The 19,848-nt window shown below is 42.4% G+C and overlaps 1 protein-coding gene across 3 annotated transcripts in view; it reads right to left on the bottom strand.

The window, feature by feature from the left end:
• The window catches only part of grm8b (glutamate receptor, metabotropic 8b), a 289,106-nt gene that overhangs the window by 56,958 nt on the left and 212,300 nt on the right, over positions 1-19,848 (bottom strand). The gene's annotated exons all lie outside the window — the stretch shown is intronic.

Raw genomic sequence — 19,848 nt, 5'->3', positions numbered from 1 at the left:
GCAATATTGTTTAATTAAATCCAGTTGCAGGGAGTGGATGTGTGTGTAGTATCAGATAAAGGTCTTCATCTAAAAAAAATCACACACGTGTGAACTGAGTGGTGCAAGGTCTTATATAGCCTGATCAGCTGTGGTCTGACGTAATGTCAGTGACCATAGTAACCATGCTCATTTTTTTGGGTCCCATGTACAGGTACACACACGTACAGGTACACGGGTACATACACGGGTACAGACAAAGCTGGTTGTTGGAGTGGTTTGCACCACTCAAAAAGAAAAAAGGCATTGCCAACAACAGTGATTCTCAAGCCGCGAGTGTATTGCAAATTAGCCCTCAAATAATTTATTGGCAAATCGCAAAGATTTTAATGATAATATAACATTATTATAAAACTTATTTTCATTGTGATACAGATAAATATGCTAGTTCCATTGATCAAAGCCAGAACACAATCGACTGATTGATCATAAAAATATAAACATGCTCTTGAAAATGCACACGGCCCGCAAAGTCAGATGTAATCGTACAGGCTGCACACAACAGTCGCAACTGTATCTCCTACATACCCTCTCTCTCTCTCTCTCTCTCTCTCTCTCTCTCTCTCTCTCTCTCTCTCTCTCTCTCTCTCTCTCTCTCTCTCTCTCTCTCTCTCTCTCTCTCTCTCTCTCTCTCTCTCTCTCCCCTCTCTCTCTCTCCCCTCTCTCTCTCCTCTCTCTCTCTCTCCTCTCTCTAATAATCTCTCCCCATCTCCATCCCTCCCTTTCTCTCTCACTATCTCTCCTTTATTACAAACAAGCTTTCAACTAAGCTCTCACCAACCCTGAGAGTTGAGCTCCATGCAGGCTCTTTAATGATGTCAAAGTGTGCTAGTTTTGACCCATATATGACCCTTCATGTTGTACAAAGTGCAGATTGCAGGTGAACTGAAATGTATTGTCACCCCAGGCTTATTTCTGTAATATCAGCCAATATGGTTTTAGGCTGGCTTATTCTTTATAAATCTCTGCTGCCGGGTTACTATTCAGAAACAAAAGAAAAGTTCCCAATGCATCCATTTTGGTTATTATATATAATAATATAATATATTGATATACCCAAAATATATTGGGTCAACATTTATAAATCCCACAGACACACTTAACAACTTTCACTCTCAAAATGTTTATAAAATGTCAGCCATTTTCATTACTTGTATGCGACACGCTTGTACGACAGCAAGGTATATTAATCTATGACAGAAACATAAAACGTAGAAAGATACTGTAGAACGTTGTGTTTCTGCCGCGACAGCAACGGAATAAAACTCAACGTTGTTGCTTTACAATTCTCGTTTCGCTTTGCAATGCATTCCTCTGCTTCCCCGCAGGTGAGATGATGAACAAGCTCTCTAATGAGCATGTGGTTGCTGTCAGACAGAAGCCGTGTCTCCATCTTTCTTGCAAATGAATGCCCTGGCCTATACTGTACTTTTTAAGTGGTGCAACCACTTCCTTAATTGACTATGTGTGTGGCTGCCTGGGTGGGTGGGTGGCTGGGTGGGTGCCTGCCTGGCTGGGTACGAGCACAAAAACAGCATGGTTGTTTTTCACCACCTGTGCGCAACCTAACACACACACAAACACACACGCACATATTAACTGTACAGTATATATGGTGATTTAGGGTGTGCCAGTACAGTAGTGACAGTACAGTAGAGTAAAGTACAGTAGAGGGTACAGTAGAGGGACCCCCCCCCCCCCCCCCCCCCGGGGGACCCCCACACGGCGTTGCACCACTTACTTCACACGGGTGTGATTTTTGATCTGACCTCAAACTGTGCCGTTTTAAGAAGCTGTTGTTTCAGCAGCTTCTCGCCCTCAGGGCATTTTACTGGTTATTTTTGTGCAAAAAGCATGTAAATTTACCAACAAACTCCGGTAAACTCCCGAAATGTACCAACACCCACGTATATTACTGTATATTACTGTATATGTCCATTGCCCGCTAAACTTGAGGTTTACGGGCAAATCTAGTGCCCATAATTGCCTGTTAATCCCTCTTTTCACACAGTGTAATGTGTCCACGTGTGGTCCAGCCATATGGAATGGATAGAATGCATGTGTTAATAAAAAAATCACACTTGTGTGAAAGTGAGGGGCGCTCATCATACATCATCATACATCACATTCCGTGCTCAGCCAATGAATCAAATCATCACTATGGGGTACACACAGACTAGCCTGGGCAGCATTCCTTCTCGGGTTTATGATCCGGTCGGGAGCGTCATGTTGTAGTCATTGTTTTGTAGTCATCAGGATGATACCGTTAGGTCTTGTTGTAGTCATTGTTTTGTAGTCATCAGGCCTGAACCGTCAATTTGGAACTTCCTTTCCCTCAAACCGATTTTTCCCAATAGAAGCCGCAGTCTACGAGAGAACGAGTCACGCTTTTATTGTTGTTCTTCCGGTTTGAGGGAAAGGAAGTTCCAGATTGAGGGTTCCGGCCTGTTGACTACAAACAAAGACCAGGCTTTCCTCCGAGGTGGAAAGCCTGGTGACGCGAGGTTATACGCAGACACACAAAGCTGGGCATCGGAGAGGCTAGCGCCCCTCAAAAACAACTATTATGAGCCGCAAACGCCATTTTAAATGTGTTTTTATTAGCAGATGCATTCCATAATATTCCATAGGGCTGGACCACACATGGACAAATGCCATATGATGGTATATAATGCTTATAGCCAGGGATCCTTTCAAATGAAAATGAAAAGGCGATGTTTTTTACACATAAAAGGTTTCCACCCGACAAGGACCATTTCTAAGTAGATTCCAAATGGACCGTGCTTCTCCTTCGAGTTAGCACAGCGTGATTATTTGCTCAGAGCGATGTTTATGTTTATATCCTGTTAGGTTTTTCATAGCAACGCTGGCTGAGGAATAATTTAAATGACATCTGTTCTATATTTGGTCTCAGCTTATGGATTTTTAATGCTGGCGGCTGTTGTTTATTCGTACACCAAATTGCATTATTTGTAAAATTGGTCCTATATGTATTTATTTGCGAATAGTGGAAATGCTTGATTTAATGTTACATAATATTAAAGAGATGTGTTCTTGTCTGTGGACGTGGTTGGTTTACCGCCCACTGGGGGTGTCCGTTAAGATGACTTCCAACATACAAACATTCAAACAACTATAAATATTTGGGAAAAACAAAATGCAGATCTATAAGCTCACAATGCACTGCAACACGACATGTTGTGAGCTTGTAGATTGGCTACTTTTGGCAAAGAGTGTTGGTGTAGAGGGAGAAAGTATACAGACCCATATGGGGGACACATGCAAACAAAGTAGGAATGGCACACAAACTCCACACAGTACAATAGAACCGTGTCAGGATGACATCATCTAACATCATTTAACATAAGTCCTAGTAGTACAAAGTAGTAGTAAGGTTGAAATCTTTTTTTTGCAAGTAGAAATGTATCCGGGTCTTACAGGGTTAAGACCTGAAGTATGGATTCTACAAAACAGTTTTCTGAAACAAAAAGAAAAAACACGTTCTCAAACTTGACAAATTGTCATGATCTGCTATTTTTGAATAGCCAAAAAATGTCACGGATGCTTTCCCGGTTTTAATAAGAGAGAGAGAGAGCTGTGCCTGTTCATAAGAACTTTGCACCGAGTGATGCAAGTGTTTGTGGAGGTGTGCTTATAGGTACCGTCTCATCTGATGTGACAGATCTGCTGAATAAACACAACCTCCACAACCACAAGCAAATGGCTAAAAGATGACTATCTAAGAAGATGGATGTATTATCTTATGGCAGCAGGGGAGCCCCATTTAGGTCAGTGATTATACTGTCCTGAAGATTTGTGCTGGAGAGCTGGGAACAGTTTCCATCAAAGGAAGCGTGTGTGTGTGTGTGTGTGTGTGTGTGTGTGTGTGTGTGTGTAATATGCTCTCTAGAACAGACTCATTTCGAGACAAAACAAGGTTTAGAGGCAAAACACGCTAAAGGCCCTCATTATCAATGGAGTGTAAATTCTGCCTTACATTCTAGCATGGGTTTTAGCTTTTTTTTAACCAGACTCAAGCTCTCTCTGCGGTATCCTAATACGTTTCCTCCTAATTGTCTGCACCATGACCACAACCCAGTTACCGAAACTTCACATATTCTTGGCTGCGATTATGTTTTTGTTTTCCCTTTATTTACCCAGGGTAGTAGCTGGGCACAAGTGCTCATTTTCAGCAACGCCCTGCACATAGAAACACACAGACAGACACACACATTAAAACCTGGGAGCTGACCAGTACAACCACAGTCTTATACTGTTGGCCACTAAACAGCTCCACTGGAGCAGTTGGGGGTTCAGTGACTTGCTCAAGGGCACTTCAGCGGTGTTGGGTGAGTGATGACCAATCACTTCCCGACCCAGTTTTCCTGCACGTCCGGGGAATCGAACCGGCAACCTTTCGGCAACAAGGGCGCTCCTCTAACCCTTAGGCCACTGCTGCTCAGATGTCACAGCTAATACACCAGATGTCGTTGTTGTTGATGAGGACAGTAGAGAAGTGGCATGTACATTTCACCAGTTTGATAGAGGCATTCCACGTCTTAAGAATACTATTATAGGCCTACAGCTTGGTTACAAATGTAAACTGCTTGTGTTCATATTTGGAAGCCTCGGTAATGTCCATAAAACAGTTGTGAGAGGCCTACAGATTGCAGGAATGCCCAAGCCAAGATCTAAGGCATTGGCAAAATTGTTAATAATTGGCAGAGGCGATGCCTCTTTATGTTTATTATCCTCCATTTTCCTTTCGCCTGTACCAGAGAATAAGCTGCTGTTTACCGGAAACATTAACAAAATTAATGATATCTGAAGCCGCACCACTTTTCCCTGTGCGTCAACTCTTGAATGCCAGCGGATGACAAAATCTTCAGCTTATTCTTTTATTAGCGAGAGCTAAAATGTCATCGCCATGCGTTTGGTTGGAGGTTGTGGGTGGATGAGGAGCGGAGGAGTGAAAAGAACAGACACTTAACGACCCATGATCTCAAGGCCTGCGTGTGGTGCAGTCAGAGCTGTCACAAAACCCAGACGCAACCTAATCAATGCTCACTCAAACAAACCCAGAGATACCACCAAGGTTTTTAGACCAGATCGTTTTTTTTTTCTTTTGAAACTGCTTAGTTTGAGTTCGTTTTTATTAATTTTAGTATTTTTTTTTTCATACTTTATTTGTGAGCCTCATTAGCCCATTAAAACCGGGAAAGCATCTGTGCAATTTAATGTTTTAATCACTTTAACCATTATTTTATACGAGCTATACATCACTTTGTGCATGCTTGTAGATCTGCTATTTTTGAAAAGTCTTGAGCATTATTTCAAATCTTTGAATATATCTTTATTTTGAAGTGAACATTTTAAACTCAAATATTTTCTTCTGGGGGTCCCTGGAACAATATATTTTGAGATGGTGGTCCGTACCAAATACATTTTGGTGGTCCTTGACATGAAAATGTGTGTCAAAGTTTAGTAGACATTTAGTCAGAGGATATTAATACAATCTGAGTTACTTGTTTTCTCAGAAGGTAATCTTGTAACGTAACAGGATTATTTTTGTACAGGCAGTAATCCAGTAACCTAACAACGTTACGCCGCTTGGAATGGGTTCAGATTCAGAATCATGAAAACCCCCTAGTTTCACACGTCACATGCTACTTCAAGTATCACATAATAATGTACCCCTGGGTGCAGTGCCCAATAGAATGTGGATAACAGGATGTTGGTCCGTTTGGTCCGCCTTCAGCCTTCCTCTTCCGATGGGGCACCTATATTTTCATTCCCACTAACAACAATGAACCATAGACACGTTCTGAATGCCCCTACTGACAGATTCAGTATTGCAGTATTTTTGTTGGTGTGTGTGTGTGTGTCATCTTGAATGGATGTTATGCATTCAAAGGAATGTACATAGCACGCCATGAAAGAATAGTGGAACTCATAGCAAAGGACATATCAAAATATCATGCATCAATTACAATTAAGGCATTTAGCAGACGCTCTTAATCCAGAGCGATGCATCTTCAGTGAGAATGTACAAACATTCCAGGGTCATTCCATCCATGTTCCAACTCTGTGATAACTCAGATACCTTTACATCTCTAGCAGCTAATACACCAGATATTGTTGTGGTTGATGAAGAGTCCAGAGAAGTGTCTGTATTAGAGATAGCCTGCACCTTTGACCACAGCCTAGAGGAAGCCTTTATGACCAAGGTCATAAAATACCAACCACTTCTACACAACATCTCAGAGCTGGGCTATAGGTGCAGACTATTTGTCTTTATATTTGGCAGCCTAGGGCATACGCACAGACTGGTTGTTAGAGGGCTCCAATAACTTGGGATGCCCAAAAAGGAGGCAAAAAGGCTAGCAAAGTATTGTGGTGTCTCTGCTATAATTGGCAGCCGTCATATATGGCGGAGACAGTGTTACTTATACCCATAGAGTACTGAGTGACATGCCTGTTGTATCATGAAAACACAAGCCATGACTTTGCAGATGTAACTTTAATGCACCTATAATATTTGTGTCCTTGTATGCATATCCTTTGTGTGGACATAAATAAATGGTTAAAATGTGTGTGTGCGCGCATGCGTGCATGCGTGCATGCGTGCACGTGTATGTATATAAAAGCACAAAGTATATGTGGAGATCAGTAGAATATCGTAGTGTATATGTGTGTGGGAGATAGCCTGCGAGAGTTGTGTGAGCCGGTGCAAATAACACAAAGTAATACGAATGAATAAACACAAAAACAAAAACTGAACTAAAACTGCAACACAATAATCAAAGTAGTGCCCGCAGGGAGGCAGAGACTGTTATAGGAGCAGTCAGAACTTTATAAATTGGGAGCACCGGGGCCCCCGTGTTCCCAGACAGCACAACTGTTTCTGTGCGTAATAGATAAGCAGCAGGATATCTTGTGCTGTGACATATCACATCACATCATATCAGTTAACAAATGCTGCCAGCCTGAAGCCTGATTTATACTCTGTTGTACAATACAACGGCTTCGTGGAAGAGAAAATAGTCGCTATAGATAAATAGATAGATACATTATAGATCGGCTATTTGATGATAAAAAGGTGAAAAGGCTCACCGGCTACCATAATTGGCACCAGGGGAGCATAATGGAACTCAGCTGGCACCACCACGACCTGGACAATTGATTCAACCACAAAACTGTCGCAGCAGCAGGGCACCTGTTTGCTCACCAGCAGCTCCCCCCGGCACGGATATTGTCCTATACTTTTCCATAATTCTATGTACATTCTAAAAAGAAAATGGTTACTTGATAACCACATTTGCGACCATTCATAAGCAATCTTGCAAATTATTTGACAACGTATCCTGTACTTAGTGTATACTAGTTGAAAGTAATATGGCACATAAATACATATATTGTCCTCTAAAACACTACTATTGTTTTAGTACAATAACATATAAGCCAAGTAATACATTGTTTTCGTCTTAGTCTTAAATAGATATACTTTGGACCCTCTGTTTTTGAATCCCAGCTGTTTTCCCTGTGTAATGTAATGTCTCTTTCAGGAAGGGATGGACAAGCTCACACTAAAGATCAAACATCCCAGCAAGGGGATTGCATCATTTTACTTTCTGTAAGATGAATAATGTCAAAGATGCCAACATGTACGTTCATTTAACCTTTTCACAAAAAGGTGCGTGGATATAACCCATATTGAACACAGGAAAACATTGGTGTCATTTTAGCTAGGCCTATACAGTACAGTACATCTATAGGTCCAAGCTAGGCCCAAAACTGTTACTTTTCAAGATTCTAATTCCAAAATAGCTTCACACTGCATTTCAAGCTTGTGGATTTGCTACTTTTCCTAGTTTTGTAGCACACACACACACACACACACACACACACACACACACACACACACACACACACACACACACACACACACACACACACACACACACACACACACACACACACACACACACACACACACGGGTCTGATCGAGGGTAGCTACTGGGACGTAAATTGGGACTTGATCGTGTTGATCACCCGAGTGAGGGGTATGATGTTTGCGAGACCCGAAACCCTGATGACCGTGGGATAAATCCCTGAGGATACGTCCCAGGTGCATCCATGCGATGTATTTAGTTCAGAAGGCATTTGTAGAATCGGCTTCAGGTTAATCAATTCCCCGGATGGGGATCCAGTTTGGAGAAAAAGTTAATCTGATCTTGCGGGCCTTGAAAACACAGTCTTTACAGTCTATCATTGTGCTAATGCGTGATGTGCGTGCCCCCAACGGGATCCAACAGGGCTGCCGTTCCCCATACATCAGAGTGAGTGAAGAACATTGCAGGTGGATGTGCCAAGTTTACACCTAGAGTAAGCATTATGCATGCCGTACAACTTTTGACCACAGTAAACTGTCCAAGGCCATTAAACCTCACGACGGACAGTGTCGGGTCAGAGACTTGCAGGAGACAGACAGTGGGGTGATCAGACCACAACTCTGACTTGGCTCTGGCAACGCTGGAGGTGACTTAACCTCATCACCAACATGTCACCGTGGAATACTGGAACAAACATCCGGCCGAACTTTGCTGCCAGCCAGATCATAAAACAAGGATTACAGCCATGCACCCCCCATGTAGCAGTTAAGACTCTGGAGTGAATGGCAACACAGACTCCAACAAGAGCTCGACCGAACAAATACAATTACAGTGCAGAAGAGAAAGAAAATAAAAAAGTAACTCATTGTATGCAGCGTCTAACAGAAAGGTCGCTAGAAGTTTTTTCCATGGGTGTCAAGATGGCCGATTGTGCATGTGATGGGCTATTTTAATTATTTTCTATGCAGCCCCCACACCTGTCCTGCATCGCTATATCGGTCGGAACGACCAGTTAAGGTGGTTGCACACCAGCCGCGTTTTTCAGAAAACCAATGGAGAAACGCCGCTAAAAATCCGTATTCGATTCCGATTTGCGCCCGGTGTGTGGAGACCTTTAGTGTGGGGAGTCAGTTAATGTCGGGGGCTTTGTCAGAGTAGCCCCTGTACCCGTCTGTCTGTGTCCCTTGCATATGCCCATATATGGAGATCTCTGTACCTGTCTGTCCTTGTCCCTTGTATGGACATCTCATGATGTTACCAGTATCAAATAAATGGTTTTGTATGTACAAGATTTCTACCCGACAGTAAAAATATGATGCTGACACTGGCATACTTTTATGAGGATTTCCCCCGTCATCACAGGGGCGTGCAAATCCAAAATTACCGTCATGTGCCAAGAGATTATCACCAGCTAAAGCTGGCGCTTCAAGAACATTACTAACTCGTGTTCAGTTATCGCTTTTGTCGGACAGAAACCTCTTATCTCCATATTCTGTGTTTTCTCATAAATTAATGTCCGAATTGATCATACTACAGCGTCACACAAAGTAGCAGATCCTCAGGCTTCGAGACTCGCTTAGAGCTCGTCGATCCTCTACTTTTGCTATATCTTGAATTTGAATTCTGAAAAGTAACAGTTTTGGACATATGAGGTTTCCACCCAACAGAGACGATACGATAATACACTATTTTATGGAATTATTCTTCTGTTACGAAACGATCACATCACAAAGACGTTTTATAAACGGATACCTCCTGCAGCAGAACATCAAGGATTTAAACGAGCCGCTTCCTCCTGAGCAAATTCAATCTTAGTTAGTTTATCTCCCCATTCTCAGGACAGAAATGGCTGATGGGACTCCTCAGGGGCCAACTGAAAAGATGACATGCTTTCACTCTGACATAACTCAAGCTGTCAGCTGCATTCAGCCACAGAGCAGTAGATGGATGGCCTGGCATGGGCCTTAGCGGTTAACCACTTGAAGCCAAACATCCTAACATTCCGTAAAAAAAATAGCCGTCCCACATAAGTTCATAACGCAACCAGCTATTTTCAGGAAAGATATTTAGTGTAGAGGAAAAAAAGAATGAGGGGGTATAGAGCGTCGCAGTCCTGCAAACACAATATTTTGGACCAAACAAATAATTACAAAGAAGAAAAACAAAAAAGTGTTTTTTTTCTTCTAATTATTTGTTCGGCCCAAAAAATTGTGTTTGTTGTCATGATTTGTCACAACTCGAGTTAGCTTTGTACGAGGCTTAAAAGGTCTTTAAATAAATACTTTTTGAAAAGTCTATGAAGAAAATGAACGGGAAATCATTTCCTGGGCCCTGGGGGGCGGGACTGCGCCGCTCTATGGTATAGAGCCCATAGGAATACAGTCAACTACAGGGTTTAAGTGGTTAAACAAAAGCAACAAAGTGCGCTCCAAATCGGGCCAATTAAGACCTCACATCAGCCACCTGTAATAAAGTAAGTAAATAGGTCAGAGAGGCTTATTGTCGGTATCCGGGAACGTGGGAGTCTATCCCTGTTACCATGTGCTAGACCCCTGGGAGATGGAATACTGAGGCGGAACGCCACATCTAACATCAACTTACTACACTTGCCACTTGCCGCAACCAAGGCACGCTATTATGCTGAGTTGGCGGTACCCGGGATCAAGTTCACGACCGTGTAGTCCAAAGGTGCACGAGAGCTCTCCGACTGAGCTACCTGGACACAAAGAGTGTGTCTCTTCCTCAGGGCCAATTAAGGCACACTCATAAGGATGGGTAAAATTCAGTAAGTAAAGAAAGGAAGGAAAGTAAGACAGAAAAAGAAAACTGATGACGCGTTTCAGCCAAGTGGCCTTCGCCAAGGCAGAGTGGTGTACAGTAACAGTAGATGTGCTATTTTTTCAAGAATGTTCGCCTACTCTACTGTGACATGTCCGGAATGGGACGTTAAGGCACACAAAAAAGCCCCAGGAGCATACTACTATACTGCCTGTTATCAAGCTTACACTGAACTGACTGCATGTTCCCAAGAAGAACACAAAACCTCTTTTCCATGGTGAAATATCTCATGCACGTTCACTCGCTTTTCACCGCTGCTGAATTTTGTATTTGTCAGTCAGTCCCCCTGTCTCTTTTCTTCCATTTCGGTTTCATGTTCTTACCTCATCCTTTCCGAAAACAATCTCATTTTTCTCTACTCTCTACTCTCCTGCTCAAAAGTATAACTCCAGCAGTCAGTCAGTCTCAGTCATGGCAGCCTCTTACAGCTGTGGCCACCAACATCAACCTTGTAATGTTCCGATTATTTTCTACAGCTGTTCTTTGGTACATTTGCTGTGTTTAACGACGGCCATGATGGAGTATCAACACAATCTAAGACAGAGGTCACTGGGTTAAAACAAAGGAACAATATACACAATTCAATTTAGTAAACAAATATATATTGCCCTCTAAAACGCTGCTATTTTCTTAGTGCAATAATACATGAGCCTCAGCAGTAAAAATGGGCTTAGTCTTAGCCTTAAATAGATAGCCTATACCCTGTTTTTGTCACGGTAGCAGAATGACTGAACCCACATGCAGAGGCAGAGAGCAGGAAGGTTCAAATTAATTGATTTATTAAATTAAACAAGGTCAGGCTTACAACATTTAGCAGTAGCTGCATGCAGAGAAAAATCAGGAATGCCAAAAAATGAAACTCTTCAAAAACACAAAGGCATAAACAAAGTCCAAAAATGAAAACCTTTCAAAGGCACCCATGCAGTAAAGTCCAAAAACACCAAACACTAGAGCACAGCAAGGACACCAGAAACCTCGAGAGCTCAGGGACAACAAAGTAGCGCACCGGACATTGACTTATGTTCCGACAGTGTGTGTGTGTGCAATGAGTCCAGTATTTATAGGTGGAGGGTTGATTGTAGCAGTGTTCACAGGTTTGTAATGGGCTGGGCTGATGAGAGTGGAACCAGGTGCGGAATGGGAGGTGGGAGTGGCCGAAGTGGAAAGACAGACAGAACTGGGCAGAGGGACAGATACAGAAAGAGAGAAATAGACAGGCAGAGAGCCAGAACATGACAGTTTTCTCTATTTCGTACCTCTATTCTTGTATTTATGTATTATGCTCTGTTTTCTCTGTACTGTAATCATGTACTCCATTCCATTGTCTGCCTGTTTTTGTTCTCATGTGTTTTCTGTGGGGATTGCATACGGTATAGGCCTATGTAAATTATCATCTTTGCTAAATCCGGTGTATTTACATTACATTGATATGTATTATTCACTAATATGCGGATAATACGGTACCCCAAACAAATACAGTAAAACACATTGTGGACCGCAAAGGCACTTACAACATGGGGCCAGCAGCGGAGCCAACAGACTGCACAGGCACTTACAACATGAGGCCAGCAGCGGAGCCAACAGACTGCACAGTGTTTAACCACTATAGTGTGGTTGAGTGGAGTTCCTCAGAGCTAGTGTATTTTCTGTTTTCTGTTATTGTGAGGAAAGCTGTCACTGCAGATCAGTGAAATCTTTCACCACAATATGGATGCTGATGTTTAAGTGTTTCTTAAATGGCCCAACACACACACACACACACACACACACACACACACACACACACACACACACACACACACACACACACACACACACACACACACACACACACACACACACACACACACACACACACACACACACACACACACATTCTATGCCAACTAGGATAATTATTTATTTTCCCTGCACCAGTTGTATGCCAACTATGATAATTCTCGTAGATAAAGCTTTATATCCGAGGTTGGCATCTGATTTCTGATCTTTCATCGCATCGTGCACGACATATTAACGTTTCTGGCGAAACATAAACAGCGTAAGCTAATGCTAACATGAGCCATTTCTTACAATGGCGGTCTGCGAACCGGGAAAACGGCAGTGAAAGTAAAGGTCACGGTGAAATTCGTCTTTTATATAATTGGCTCAGTTATCAACCCATGACAGAAAAGGTCAAATATTGATTGAGAAGTGTAGTGCAAATCCCTGTGTGATTCTTCTTTTAAAAAAAGACAGTGCATGGAAAGCATCATAACAAACGTCTAAGATATGTTTCACCCCCGACTTTCTGTTGGTAAGGTTGTAACTTTGTACACGGCTGATTCCATGCGTATAATGTAATGTAATTGTAAGGCAGTTGTACATTATTTGCAATTTAAGATATTCATTATTATGGGGAAAGTGCAATGTTGTATGTCTTGAGAGGACATTTTGGTCCCCGCGTCAATTATATATGAAGTATGCATGCACACAATTCAATGACAATTCAAACGTCCACCTCCTGTACTCAAGGTGAACCCATTCACTGCCAATGACATGTAACACGTCAATGCAGTGTTTTCAGTGTTTACGCTAGATGGCGCTATTCACTAACATAAGCCATATGAGTCACCATTACACTCTCTGTCACACAGAGAAACATGAGATCACGTGATCGCAAAATCTCAGTCCTCGTTCATTTCCTGTTTATTCCATTTGGGGAAAAAAAGAAAAAACTTCTCCCCTTCCTGGATAATTATCCCATAATTGTTTGGTTCCAGGGTGTCCCCAGCAAAATGTATTCATATAGCATCAAAAGCAGGTAGTTTGGCTATTCGAAAATAGCCAAGCCCATAATGTAGAAAAATCTGTTCAGATGAGGGGGCCAAATGTACTGTATACATCAATTTGTAATGAAATGATGTTTGAGAACTGTGGTCCAGTAGTCATCAATGTGTCTGTGGCAAGACTTGTCCTTGTCCGTGGCAAAGTTTAGATAATGTTCTTCTTATTTTGATCACTGAATGTCTAGCCTGGGGTCCACCTATGGCATAGGCAGCTCCCAGCAGGATCCGCCAGGAGAATCTAGACGTAGCTGCGCGACATGAGACTAATTAATTAGAGCGACAGAGAGAGAGAGGTGTGTGTGTGTGTGTGTGTGTGTGTGTGTGTGTCTGTGTGTCAATTTAACAAAGGTGCAGACGTTCAGAAATCAGCAGAGAGTGATCGACGTTTGCGCTACTCTATGCCGAATTGAAGTGGACTCGGCCCTGGAAATAAAACGTATGGGTTTCCGAGGCTACTGAATGTCAGTCTCCAGGTTTTCTTCAGAATATGTATGACATTGACACTATAGGCACAGGAGTCCAACAGCTACAGCTGGTTCTCAAACTTTTTCATTTCCCAAGGACCCCCGTTACAGACCTGCTGAGTCTTGAGCTGAGCTTTAAAAATGTCTACAGAGGCTGCCTGTCGAAGGTACAGTGGGAGTTTGTTCCACGCCGTCGGCCCGTAGAAGCAAAAAGCTGCTTCCCCGTATTTTTTAGTTGCCATTTTTTTAGGCAAAGCGAGCAGGCCAGCAGTGGAAGACCTTAGGGGGCGGTTTGGGACATATTTCGGCAGGCAGTCATGTAGGTAGGAAGGTGCGAGACCATTGAGAGCTTTATAAACAAGTAAAATTATTTTAAAATCAATCCTAAAAACAACCGGAAGCCAGTGCAATGAGGCCAAGACTGGAGTAATATGTTCTCTCATCTTAGTTCTAGTTAAGACTCTGGCTGCTGCATTTTGGACAAGGTGTAATCTGTCAGTTGATTTCTTAGGCAATCCAGAAAATAGTGCATTGCAGTAATCAAGCCGAGAAAAAACATAGGCGTGGATTAGCGTTTTTGCATCGTCCAGTGACAAATAGGCTCTGATTCGTGCAATATTTCTAAGATGAAAAAAGGCAATCTTGGTAACATGATTAATGTGTGAATTAAAATTCAGTTCAGAATCAATAATGATCCCCAAGTTCTTTACTGTACTGTTACTTTCTACAGTCAGGTTGCCAAGTCTGCTTTGTGTAGGTCCATGTGTAGGTCCATGGCAAAAATAGACAAAAATGTCCACTCAGCCTGCTGTTGTCAACAGAGTGACCTTTCAGCAGTGGCACACTGCCCCTGACCAGCGGTCACATGACATTACCCTTTATAACCTACTGTTCACTAGCATTTCTGTAACTTATGTAAGAAGTGAATTAGCATATTTTTTTCAGTGCCATTATAAAGATGTTTGCCTGCCAAGAAAGTGTCTGAAATTGGCTTGCTATATTATGTGACTGAGCCAAAAGCTTACGAAGCATAGCACAATATTGCGTTCAAAATTCATTATAAAAAATGAAAAATACTTTCACACACTATCTGACATTTTCTTTTAATTTGATCAGAAAAAGCATTCAGTCCTCTTACATTTGTCATTTTCAATGGCACTCAATGCAGTGTAGCAATTGCTATTTGATGAGTTGAGGCTTGACGTTAGGCTGTTGAAATTGAGCAGCAGCAGGTTGTACGTTGTTGCACATTAGTGATACTAGACCTGTACGTGCCTGTCGGCCACCGGCCTACTTGAGAACGATGCAACTTTGGAACCTAATAATAGCTGTTGTCAACTTGTCATAGCACCCGTTTTAACTGTCTGTCTGTGTCCCACATGGAAATCTCTGTTGTATCTGCATGTCTGCTTGTGTCTGAAGAGGGCAAACTGAGTGACTGTGAAAAGTGGACTGGTTAAGTAATCAATTGTCAGGTGTGGGGTTGCCATGGCAATCAATTGGCTGAGGCAGAGGCTGTAAATTGCACGCACGCACGCGCACGCACACACACACACACACACACACACACACACACACGCGCACACGCACACACACACACACACACACACACACACACACACACACACACACACACACACACACACACACAGAGACGTGACGCATTTATAGTAGGATACTGGCATAATTATAGCCTTTTTATATGCGTCCATTAATGCAGAACATAAATCTAGGACATTTTCTAGAGCAGTGGGGTCCGGGGACCAACCCAGGGGTTCCAGCGAGGCCCCAGATTGTATATACTGTATCTAACCAGGTACATACATCAGCTATTTGTATTTGAAAACAATCTACTAAGCTCATACAGTAGATGGCACAACATATTTTCATATAGGGGTCTGCGGCTAAATGAAAAAAAGTTTGAGAACCTCGAGAGCAGGTCATTGGAAAAGACTTGTTGTCACCATTGCATTCACTGTGATGAGTTCATGTGAATCACACAGAGCTCTATAATGAACGGCTCCAACAGCACAGCTGTCATGTCGGATACTGAAATTGATGACCAATCGATTTACGCCACAGCTTCTCTTTGTTTGCAGCCATTGAGACGCCGTTACCAAGAGAAATCAATGATACCATGCGTGCTTTCATAATACACCATGTCATCCCACAAACACGTTGAAACAAATCGGAAAAAATAAAATGTCTGCATTCATATCAGAAGCCAAACTCTACGACCCGGGGTGGCTAGTGTAGTGGTCTAGGCACCTAGGCTGCCAAGCCAACCTGACGGCATGTCGCGGGTTTGACTCCCGATCCCGACGACCTTTGCCGCGTGTCTCCCCATTTCCTGTCACCATACTGTATACCCTATCCAATAAAGGCAGAAAAAGCCCAACAATATATCTTAGAAGCCAAATTCTACATAGCCGTTTGTGTTTTGCTATTGCCGTCTGGATATCTCTAGTTGTGCCCTCGGGTTTAACCCATTTTGGGCGGGAACCCCTTTTGGTGTTAGCATTATGTTATTCTTTAGCTATTGAAAAATAGCAGATCTACAAGCTCATAGCGCGCCACCGAGTGGCGCGCTACGAGCTTGTAGGTCTGCTATTTTTGAAAAATCGAAGAACGACTGACATAGAAACATAGCTTTTTCAGAAAACTGTCAGGATGTAGAAGACATTTTTAGAATCTGATCTCAGGTCAAAATGGGTTAAATCCATCTCTACAGTATATGCCTCGGCTGAGCGTCTATATGAACACAATTGGTCGTGATCGGGGGAGGGAAGCCGGGCAGGGACAGCAATGTTGTTCCCTGCGCTAGCAGCTTCTATACAGGCTGGGGTGGTGCCTGTCAGTTGGGTGGTGTTTTTTTGCTACCCTCCTTCCCCCCCCTCTACACCAGGGTAGGAATTTAATGGAGGCACCGGCACATGTCCTTAACAAAAGTGATATATGCCCCACTCACACTGTCCATGGTCCTGAAGTAACTGTAGCTGCTGTCCATGGTTCTGAAGTAACTGTCACTGCAGCTGCTGCTATTCTGGTGGAAGTCCCTTATATACCTTTATTGAAAGGATGAGCCCCTTGAGATGCCTCATCTCATTTTAGAGGGTGTCCTCAACACAGAAAAATACATACAATATAGTTCACAAACAATAAAACAATACAACCATACATACAGACAAAGTCACAAAACAAAACAAAAGCTCTTCCAAAGATAGCCACTCCTACCCCACTGTTTCAACCCCTAAATAGCATAAATAAATAAAAGCACGTTACTAAGCAAAATACAAACATGCGGTACCAACATGCACATGTGATAATAAACAGCAGCTGTTTAGCAAGCAGGGTACAAATATGAAGTTCCATGCATATCAGTCGGTATACATTATGTTTGTTAAAGAAAGAAAAAGACAACTGCCAAGAAGGATACGTAAATTAGAAGCATGAGGTGTACAGTATGAAGAATGATTATTTAAATACATTGAAGGAAGTGATTGATCTAAGTGGACCTGGTAGGTCATTCCAGTTGGATGGGGCTTTAATTGAAGGCACGGCGACCACTTTCCTTTTTGTATCCTTGTGGGGACTGTAAAGTACTGCAAGGATGGTCAGTATGCCTTCAATTATAGGATGGTGTTTACGGGACAAGACATTGTTTCAGATACTGAGGATAATTAAAGAAAATACATTTGAAAATAAATTGCAGCCAATGTGAGTGTCTTCGAGATTGGTGATAGCCAATTCAGGGACTCATACATGGAGCAGTGGTGGGTTCAATAAGGGCATCTCAGTATGAATCTACATAGGTTATTATAGGTAACATTAAGGGGGTAGAGGTTTGTTTCGGTGGTATTCTGATATATGACATCAGCATTTAGTCTATTATGGTAGTAATAGTAGCTGTGAAATTAATATTTTTCTAAGGGTAAAACTATTGATGGATCGATATAGTGTTTTCAAACTGACATTTATTTTCTGCACAATTGAACGAGATTATATTAGTGCGGATTGGAGCAACGGTACACGTCAGAAGTCCGGATGTTACATTTGTGTCATACGCGGTTGACCGAATACCAGACGACTCGCCCCTTTTCCCTCCCTCCCTGAAATCTGAAATGATCTTGTATACATATTTATTTGATTGTATAGTAATCAGTCTCTATACTCTGTAAAATCAAGGAAGAACAACATGAGACAGAGACGGTGACTGCTTAATGAAGTTAATTTAGGGCCTTCTAGCAGTTAATTTCGTTTTATTAAACACATTTCTTCCATATACTGTATATGTAGCCCATGTTTTGTAATGGCATCATTATGCTATTATGCCCATGGATATACAGAGTGAACTTAACAATTATAAATTAATACCTTTTATATAATCACCAACATGAATTTACGTTTGTTATTTACAGCTACAGTAGGTAGAGTAGTGGGGCGAGATGGAAAAGGGGCGACTGTACCTGTTCCCGATTGACCCACCCTCTAGGCAATTTTAATAGAGGACAAGAGCTCGTGACTAAATACTAATTCCATTGGATCCTTTGGAATACAGGCTATATTATTTCCCATTTTCTGAAAAGCAACAGTAACAGCACATACAGGGTTTCCACCACCATTCAAAACCTCCATAGACACTGGTTGAGTTGAAGGACACACACAGCTTTTGTGTTGCCTTTTATAATGGCACATCTTTCATTTCCTGTACAGGACAAACAAGTCATGATTCCGTCAATACACCCCCAGCTGCAATGTCTGCTTCCCAGCGACAACAACACTGTCAAAGATCACATTTCTTCTGCCAGTCTTTCCGTCAGCAAATACAGTAAAGCCTTGTGTGCTCGCCAACTATTCAACTATAGGAATTTGAACAATAACCACCCAAGATAAAGCTTCTTTAAGACACACAGAGGGGCAGTGAAATTTGATTTCTGGCCTATTGAATTGGGCTCTGTATTGATTTGTTCCCTTCCACACTGGACAATGTGGTGGTGGAGGAAATGCAGAGTGTTGTGCCTTCTGCAGGCTTTCTCTTTGTGTCAACCGTCTGTCCAAATGTACACAAAACCAATGGTGCTAAGTAGACATTTTTTCGCTTCCGATCCGATCCCATTTTCGGTGGACACCCGTGCATCAAGGAAGCATGCGAGTTCAAGTCTGTTGCTCTCCCCAGGTTGGCGGAGGGTGTGTAGAGCTTAAGTTAAAAAACGGTGAACTATATCCCTTTAATATTAATTCATTAAAGTTTGAGAAACATGCTGTAGAGATTACATTCAATAAATCTATCATTCCAACCCATCCACTATCATTGATATGAGCTATGATTTTCTGTGGGTCATCAATTACATCAACACCACAGGGCAGATTGCTGAATGAATCACTTAAATCTGCCCCTTAAAAGAGCAACAACATGCTTCATTACATGCAGCCTGCACAGAGGAGGGTCTTGTCCAAAGCAATCAGGGAAATCTCCCTGACTAGGGCTTTAACTCCCCCACACTTTCCATAATCAGGTTAAAAAAACAAAGACGTAATGCAGATGGGACTTTAGCGTAGCAAGCCTGTAACATTTGGTACAAATGGTCCCAGTTACTGTAGGCCTATGCTTCTCCCCTCGAATAGCCCGTCTAAAAATAAGTGCACGTACGCTGCATGGGCCCCCGCTTTGGCGAGATGTGCGCACGGTTGACTCGGCAATTTGGCCTACAGTCATTGTCACTATCGGAGCGCTTCCTTCAAGAGTCGGACGTCTGATTCGCTACGATTGAGCCCGTGGAATTATGGGT

Source organism: Electrona antarctica (genome assembly GCF_951216825.1).
Source record: "Electrona antarctica genome assembly, chromosome: 5".
Lineage (NCBI taxonomy): Eukaryota > Metazoa > Chordata > Actinopteri > Myctophiformes > Myctophidae > Electrona > Electrona antarctica.
Note: the sequence above shows the minus strand (reverse complement) of the source record. Positions and strands in the feature narration are given on the sequence as shown.